This window comes from Crocodylus porosus, unplaced genomic scaffold (genome assembly GCF_001723895.1).
Source record: "Crocodylus porosus isolate Cpor-Errol unplaced genomic scaffold, CroPor_comp1, whole genome shotgun sequence".
Lineage (NCBI taxonomy): Eukaryota > Metazoa > Chordata > Crocodylia > Crocodylidae > Crocodylus > Crocodylus porosus.
The window spans coordinates 20,803,937-20,813,589 of record NW_017728886.1 but is presented as its reverse complement, the minus strand read 5'-3'; positions in this window follow the sequence as shown (position 1 = coordinate 20,813,589).

The window sequence follows — 9,653 nt, the reverse complement described above, 5'->3', positions numbered from 1 at the left end:
AAAGGGAGAGTGGGAGCAAAGCACCCTGGGATGCTGAAAGAATATGCGGTGGCTTCTCTTCCACTGTCCTGGGAGTGATTTAACCATGGTTAGTCCAGGTTATTTTTCTTCTTGAAAAGCCATTTTTGCTCTGAGAGAAAAATCCTGAACATACATACCCTCCTGGTTTCTCCTGGGAGATCAGTGACTCTTCCAAGAGACCTGAATATTTTTATAAAGCCAATGTCTACTATGGATGATGATCTATCATGTACCTCTTAGAATCTTTGAGAAAACTTCCAAGTCTTTCAGAATTCAAGTCTTGAGATAGTTGTGTTGAATATGATATGAGAGCATTTTCTACAGATAGACAAGGATTCTGTCAATTATTTTCCAACGGAAATTCTATAAAAAGACCATGTCATTAGTAAAATTGCAATTTCACTGAAACTGTCTAATGTCCCAATATGAGATACATAAATAAAATATTTTATTTTGTTTTGCTTTAATATTAAAATATTCTGGTTGATTGAACAGAACCACACTTTTTTTTCCCCTTTTGAGCCAGTTCAGCATTAAGTAGCATCTGTGCAAAGTAGCATCTGTGCTGTACTGCCTCATGAGAGTTGGAGTTTGGGTTCTCATTTCATTATTCTTCCCTATGAGCCAGACTCTTTGGCTGAATATCTCTGTCTAAATGCACCATAGGAGATATATTACTATGTTATTTCATGAGAATATAGCCTGTAATTCAGTATGGATTTCCTATACTAGCAAATTGCAGGATAAAAGAATATGTATATATTATAATATAATGCATTTGGAGATTCATTTCATAGTGAAAGAGTAGCCAGGGGAGTGATCAGAAGTACATTCCAATGAGAAATTGGTGTGAACACCTGAATGCTCATGACATATGAAAATCAGGTAATTTATGTTGGTGCTTAAATCGAAGTATAAGGTGGGACCTGGGTTGGGGGAACCTTGTTTACAAAATGTTAACTTTAATTTACAATACCAACATACCTAGAAAGTAATGGTCATAATGCATACAGGGAGACTTATATGTATGATAGTATCAGTGGGCAAAAGTCCATGGCAATTCTAAGCATAGTATTTTGATGATCAAGACAAATGGAATACATAAAATGCAACAAGATATATATTGTATGCATGAAAATCAAGATTTATTGTCCCCATATAGTACATATTGACCCCAGTTTTTCTTGACAATATTTATTTCTTGGATCAATATATCTTGATATCACTTCAGTAGAAGTCAATATTTGCTAAGATTAATAATTAATATTAATCTGCACAAAGAATGGAATAGCAAGAGAAAACACACAAAAATATCAATTAGGGTTGAAAAAGGAACATAAAAAGGAACAAAGAAAGAAGAGAGCGTTCTTTATTTAGACTAATGTTTTGCAAATATGAACAATTCCCTTCACTTTGTTTTTTCCTTTCCTTTTGCCTCCATAAGATTAAAAAAATATTCCAGGAAAAGTTACAGTATAATAGCATTTCTGAATTGTTAAAAATCCTAATTTTTTGGATGGTTGAAGTAGCTTCAGGATTCTGACCCAAAGTCTTTTCATGTCCTCACTTTATACCAGAAATATTCTCTTGCAAACTTTTAGTTCATGTGATACATCCCCTAAAAGTGTTAACAAATGAAATCAGGGAATGAGGGGATGTGCCATGGGATCTGGAGGTCTTCTGGTATAAGGGGAACTTATCTAGGAGGGGACTCTACTGTGGAAAAATCACCCTTATGAAAGGTCCTGTACAAGACCCATTCATGACTTAAACTAAAGCCATGAGCAGATGTTCACTCTTTCTGATCTTCAGAGACTGAAGTAGTAGAGCAAAGCCTCCCACCTAGTCCCAGGCTAGGGACCCTGCCAGGGCTGTGGGTTCTGGGTTTTTAGTTTAGTTTAGTTTAGTTTTTCATTTGTTTTCAAAGCAAGCACCAACAGCCCTGAGTGTTGTGCTGTAGGCTCAGGGCTCAAGTGCTGCAGGTGAGCAAGATTCATCCCCTGTGCGGCACTTCAAAGCCAGTACCTGCAGCCCCACCAGGAGCAGAGGGAACAGGGTCAAAGCCCCAGTCTGTTCATCAGACCAAGCAGTCCCTGATCTGGGGAAGAAGCAACAAGTTCTTCTCCCAGACCAGGTTGAGAGGGGAAGGAAACAGCAGTCAAAGCCCCAAGACCAGAGCAGTCTCCTCTGCTCCCCTCCCCTCCCAGACCAGACCAGGGGTTGGGGAGCATATAAGCATTCATTCTTGTCAGAGAAGTCTCTCATAATGGAGACATTCTTATAATGGAGATCTTCCAGGTTGTCCCAGAAGGGACATGTTACCCCTGGGAGAAATTGAATGAAGTCTTATACACCTGTCATTTCTACTGAGAGAACAATGATTGTACCAGTGGAAATGTAATGCCTGTTCATGGCCTAAGTGTGTATTGTTGATAGCCTTTTTGTTGGTCCAGGGCACAAGGCAAGTTTAACTCTCAGCAGGCATGGCAACTAAAAAGCAATTTAGGGAAAAGAATAATATCCACTAGTGAGAATCATTAAAAAAACTTATATTTATTCTCCATAGTAAACACTGAATATAGAGAAATCTTGTCTTTGAATGTAAAATCTTTTAACGCGTGCACACATACACATACACACAAAAGAAAAAAATCCAATGTTGTCTTATGCATCAGTATAAATCTGCCAGAAAGAGACATTTCCTTTTCCTAACAAAGTGCTTAAAATGATGATTAATGCAGTTGTGAATTGAGTTAGATTAATTAAATCAGCTAATTTGTGATAATATGGCAGTTTGCAATGCATTTGACAACATAATTTAGGCTCTTAGTTCACCGATGAAAAAGGACTTGAAGATCTATTCTTCCCACTGTATTTTAGAAGTGGAATATTTCTTCCATTAATGATGATCCATTTAATGATCATAGTCACATCCAAAAGAGACAGTTTTGTCTGTCATGGTACATAACTTAAATCAGCCTGGACAACATTTTTCTTCCTTTTTGGGTACATGTGGGAGGAAGATGGTGAAAGACATTAAGTATGTTTTGGAACCAAAGGCTTATGATCTACAATGCACTGACTCTCTGGAATTACAAGGTTATATTCTGCTCAGGTCGCCAGAGGTCTCCCTTCTGCTCACACAAATGATTAATGATGAACACAGTTCCACGTTGTTACAATGTGTGATATATTCAGAACAAAGAATATTTGAACTCTTCCTTCTGATTTTTTCTTACACCAGTAAAAGTGCTAGAAAAGTCACTGAAGATGGTAGAGTCACTTTTGGGCACTAAGAGGAAGATCATGTCTTTTGTGCAGACATTATAGATACTGTTTTTAATAAGGACATGAGATTGGCTTGACCTTTATTTTGTGCTCTGTTTCTGCTCTGCTCTGCTCTGCATTTTCCTGTGGACTTGCTGCTGGATGCATCATGAAAAAATGACCACATTTCAGTGGTATTCTATCTGCTGTAGCTGAAACAACTTTTGAATGAAAGGCAAAATACCAGTTTAAATAAGTAGTTTTATACAACATACTAACATTACCCCCTCTGAAAGAAAAGTATATGTGGGAGCTGTGGATAAGCTAGAGATAATAGATTTTCTATAAATTATACTTTTATCTTTCTCATAATGAACTAAGGTGGTATCAACAGTGTATCATGAAAGATAGTAACAGCAAACCAATAAAATGAAAACAAATAATGAACTCTTTCTACAAATAGATATAACGCATATTTGTTCAGCCTTCTTGTTCACTTAAAATGCAGTTTAATAGCTATTTTGGAGTTAGCTCAAATGTCCTAGAGCTGTAGTTTGAACACCGTGGGTATGTGTGGTTTCTGCAAAGCCATTAGAGAACATTAACAGTAAGTAATATGATAACATGGGCTGTGCCTCCTGGTACTGTATGTGCTGAAATGCTGCTCTCCTTAATATTTTTATTATAGAGTTTTATATGGTGTATTATTCTGAAGCTGAACTAATTTCAAATTTTTCAGGTAACCAGTCACTAGATCCTGCTCTCATTAGGGTTAGTGACAAGTTTCTGAATGGAATAAAAAGTAGTTATTTGATATTGGAGCATAGCTCTCTTTGGAGAAATGGAAAGAGCACTCTAAGAGAATAAAGGAGCTCACTAATGCTTTAAGGGATGGAAATTCAATATAAATTGTAATACAAATGTGGTTAACTCCTTTTATATTGAATACTTTCAGAATTTATCATTCTGAAAGCTGCTGACGTTTGCAATTGAGAGTTCTCTGATTCATTCACATTATAATGTACAATTTATTTACCAAAATATAAATATGTGTGCATGCGTATATAACTACAACTACACAGGTAAATCAAAGATCAATCTCTCTCTCCCCCTCTCTCTCTCACCAAGATTAGGGCACTGTGGTAAAAGAAAATGTCTGAGTGGGAAAGTAGAGGTATAGGCTAAGTACAGACAACGAAAAGGTGCAAGGCTGAATCAATTCAATATTTGCAAGTTAGTCCAAGTTGCACAGACTGAACCAATAAGCAAGTGAACAGACATTCATGTTTTATTCTGGAAATGCATCTACATGCCTGCAGTGGCCCAGGCCAGAAGCGAGGGGGTGGTAGAGCACACTTACCTGCTCATCTGGAGCAGACCACTTGGGCCAAGGCTAGCCCACCCACCCTGAGCGTGGGGGTCACAGGGAAGGTGCAAAGCACCCTGGGATGTTGGGAGACTGAGTTAACTTGAATCTGGAGGGATATGGAACAGAAGATCAATAAACCGATTTAACCTAAATCAATTAAGGCTGATACTACATCCATCCATGTTTATCTTAAACTAGTTCTGGCCTTTTTGAAAGCAATTAATGTGCACTGAACTTTTGTTGTGTTACAGATTTCAACCAGTTTCTGATGACTTATATCAGTTTATGTAAAATTTCTGTCCCTAGCTATAATGACTAACATGAGGTTACTCACCAAATGACAAAACCAAGAAGAATCCAATTTTTCCACATTGCAATTCAGTACCTCAGTTCAGTGCTCTAAGAACCACTTACTATGTAGTACTCTCCTAGTATGTTGTAGAATCCTTAGTTAACCAGATAGTAGACTATTTCAGAGTGGTTCATTTTTTACTGAAGTTCCCTAATAATCATCGATTCTAAAGCCATGCTTAGTTTCTCATGGATGTTATTAACTGATGAAAAAATAGCAGAAATTTTCTGACAAATGCAGTGCTTTAATTAGAGCAACTCTGAGATCCGCGTAATTAAAGTGCCACAGCGCCTCATACATCAGCATCCCCATGCTTCAAAATGGTGTTGGGGCTGCTTTAGTTCAAGTACCCCTGCTGCCATGGGGACACTTATCCACGAGGTATGGGAGGCTGCCATAGCACAGTAATTACCATGCTCCAACACACTAGAATAATCATTTATTGGGCTTGTGTGCAGTTGCTCATGTACAGGCACCCATAGATGCTAGTGGGGTGCACTATAGGTTCATACAGTCTGTCTGTATAGAGTCACAGTCAAGGCCTAAGTTACTTGCACTTGCAAACTGTAAACGATAGCAAGGCTGAAGTAATAAAGTAATTGTCATGCATTTAACTGTGTCACCCCATATATTACAGGATGAAGTCATGCTCCCCTTTTTCCATAATTTGCTTATTCAGGGGAGGAATTTTCCTGTCATTCCTTTGGGATACAGTTAAAATAAAGTAGCTGCCTGCCTGAAGTTCTCTTTGTTGAACCCCACAGTCATTTACAAAAGCTGGGACTAGAACTCAAGTTTTTACCCCCACTCCAATGAGTGACAACGGGCCCTGTGCCTATAACATGGTTATATTCAAAATGTATTAAAGTATCAAACAATGAAAGGATGAAGTAGGTAAGAGGCAAAAAACAGGTGTATGTGCTTGGTTTTTTTGCTTTTTTTAATGCATTTTTGCCTTTTCTTTTCTGATAAATCTATCATTCAGACAGGGTACTTATATTTTTTGTGAAACAGAGAAAGAGAGAGCACTGCTTTACATTCTTAGCCTTCCAGCTTCAAATGGACAAAAAGGAAAGAATGTGATAACAAAGCCCTGCTACCACCTATATGTACAATAACCAAGCAACCTGGATTCTTTGGACACAGTAAGAGGGCTTGGAAAATAAAAAAACCTCTGTATACTGGTTTTAAAATATTCTAACCTGAATCACTTGATATAGTGCAGCATAGATGTCTGTGTATCTGACATGTCCTTTCCCTAAACCCATACTAGACAATGACATTTAATCTGAATGACATTATACACACATCACCCAATAAATAAATAAAAAATCCTCTTTTAGCTTGGAGCTTGTGCTAATGAGTAATAGGCCAGAGGAGGGATCACAACTATATGGGCCTGGGCAGAGCCAGGGTTGGAGCAAAAGGGGTGTGCCCACATCCTCTTTGGCTGCGTGGCACATACATGTGAGCTCTCTATACACACTGACTTTTCAGCACAGCTCCTGCCAGAGCTCCACTTGGGCTGTCAGCTCTCTGAGCTCATCCCTTTACCAGTATAGGCTCTGGCTGGAGTCTCATCTCTTGCATGGGTCCAGAGCCCTGGGGGTGAAGGCTGCTGCCATTCACCCTCTTCCCCTCCCTAATGAATGCAGTAGCAGAGGAAAAGAGGGGATGAACAAAGAAGGGATGAGCAACAGCAGTGGCACTCACCCCTGTCTGGAGCTATGTGAAAGCAGGGGCTGTGGCCAGAGCTCACACTGATCAGCTGGGATCTAGGTTTTCCATTTCCCATTGAAAAATGGAGCAAACCACAGATGCTACCTTTTACCAGAGGCAAGTGCGGATTTCTCATTTTACTGGAGAAGCCCATGGATTTTGCAGTTTTGGGATGAGCCCCCTGGAGGCTGGCAGAGCTCCAGCCTGAAGGGGGCTGGGAGGAAGGAGCTCGCAGCAATAAGCAGCTTCTGTGCATGGCTTCTCTGTTCCCTGCCGCACCAGATCATGGCTGCTGGGCTGTGGAGGCCCTGGGTGAGTGCAGAAGAGCAGGAACCCAAGTCCACACCCATGCACGGACCTGGGGAGTGGGTCCCCTCTTTCCCCTAGGAGTGTACACAGTGCCAGCTCCACCCCTGGCTCGAGCCCATAGCCAGTCCTAGCCTCACCCTGCACACAGATCTGAAGGCACAGGTCCCCCCTGCCCCTTGGGGAGTGCGTGCCCCAGCGGGGAGCTAGCCTCCACCACCAGAGCTCACAGCAGGAAGGAAGCAGGAGGGAAGCTGGGCTCTTACTAGGAACAGGGGGCTGTGGATCCGGGTCCCTGGCCGCATAGCCTTGGCATCTGGGGGCTCCCTCCAACAGGAGTGGGGGAGCGGCAGGGGGCACCAGCAGGGCTGGGGGTTGTGGGGGAGGAGTGAGAGGGATAAGCAAGGCCAGGGGGCTCGGGGACGGCAAGTGAGAGGCACCAGCAGGGCCAGGAGGGGCTGTAGGGGGCCTTTAACCCCCCCAAAATATGTGATTAAAATGATCAGAGATTTTGTTGGGGGTGGGGTTTTAGAGAATTTGTGATTTTTTTTATCCAGGAAAACCAGGATCCCTACTGATCAGCTGGTGTGCTCAGAACTTGTGGAATGTGCCAAGCTTCAGAAGTTGTGCCGACGTGTTCGTAAACTTAGAGCGCTCACTGCACACGTGCCACACAATCAACAGTGGGTGGGAAGGGTTGCAACTGTACCACTGCACCTTCTATGGATCCACCCCTGTACTTGGTAGAGTAATAGCTGCTGTTACTTTTCTGATAAATTATGGCCCTGGTACATATTACACTTAAGATGCGACTGAGAGTGCTCCCAGGTGCAGGAACTTACTACTTGCTAGTGCTGGGGGAACTCAGGATTTGGCCCACTCCTTGCACTGGCAATAAGGTATTATAGGATCTGATACTGGATCCCACGATCACACCTTCTGCCATACCTGTGATCCCATGGTACCTTTACTTGCACATTTGCCAGGTCCTATGCCGCATACTTAAAAATAAAATACCTGACCAAACCATGATAAATGTGTGACAGAAGCTTTAGAAAAAAGCAACCATTTGCCATCTATTTAATTTTTTCCCCACCCACTCCTCTTAGAAGGTGAATATGTTGAAAGCCTCATGAACTGAATACCGGTATTCCATCATTAATGTTGCTATTGATTCTGCACCTGCTCAGTGCCAGGGTGAGTGAAGCAGAGCAAAGATTCAAATGTAAAACACTTCAGATGGCTTTTGACGTTCACTTTGCAGGTTTATTTTGGACTGTTCAAAAATTAGCTGGCACTCTAATGCTGTTAATATTAGCTAGATGAATAGACAGCACAATGACAGATGTAAGACTGGGCTGACAAATACAAGGTAATGAACACTGGAAGGAATAATTTGAACTACTTATATGCGTTATTGGGTTGTAAATCAACCGCAAGCAATTGGGGAAAAAATCTTAGGCATCACTGTGGACACCACAGTGAAAATTTTTGATCAATGTGCACCTTTCATCTAATATAAGAAATAAGATAGAAAATGATATCTCGGCCTCTTGAAGGCTCAGATCGAGCGAAAACATTTACTCTTTAATCTAGTTAATTATTTTAAAGGTTTACTATTGCCTATCACCACAGTACCTTAGATTCTTACATGTAAGAAAGACAGTAGAAAAGTCCTTACTGACCTTCAGAAACATCTGGGAGGAGGAGACGGGGAAGGAGGGTTGGGGTTTTTTTTTCATTTCAAAGATTTAAAATCTGTTTGGGATCTTAGGGGATTTCATTTTAAAACATTCTTGTTTTGTTAATTGTTGTTGGTATAAAATTAGTGATAATTGATGTGGTGAGTGTTAGTTTTAGGGTATTATGCTACAACACTATAATGCTATTATATAACTCAGTGATACACTCCCATTTTACTGGAGCTACACACATCTATATTAGAGTAGAGTAGAAAGAGAGGGAGTTCAGATAAGCAGCAATATTATTGCAAGTGGCAGCCAGTTACCTACTCTGTACCTGAAAATACTTAAATAATGAAATACTGATGGATTTAGGACAGTATGACCTATCAAGACACATCAGTTCTAAAGATACAAAGATAGAAGAGTTGGCCTACTTAAACTTAAAACTGCATACAACCACCTGTCAGTTGTTCTTGCCTGGCTGCTCTGAATATAAATTATTTTACCTTAGACTTTCCAGGCTTAATTCTGCTCTGGACTAAATTTAATGCTAGTATATTCCATTTACTCTAATAGAGTTGCTTCCAATTTAGAACACTATAAATAGGTCAGTGTTAGCCCATATTAAACTCAACAGGTCTTATTTAAAGTAAAGTTTGCTGAAAAAACTTTGACAGAACAGTTTGGAAACTGCTCTTTATCAAAATCGAAATGCTACATGAAATAGTGTCAATTTTATTTCAGAGAAAATAGTGAAAAAATCTACATTTTGGAACAAAGAAAAAATGATTTCCTTTCATATTGACTTTTTGTTTGGATTTTTAAAATTCTATTTAATTTAATTTGAATAGAATCATAGAATCAATGAGTCAGAAGGGACCTAGACCGATCATCGAGTCCGACCCCCTGCCATGGGCAGGAATGAGCACTGGGG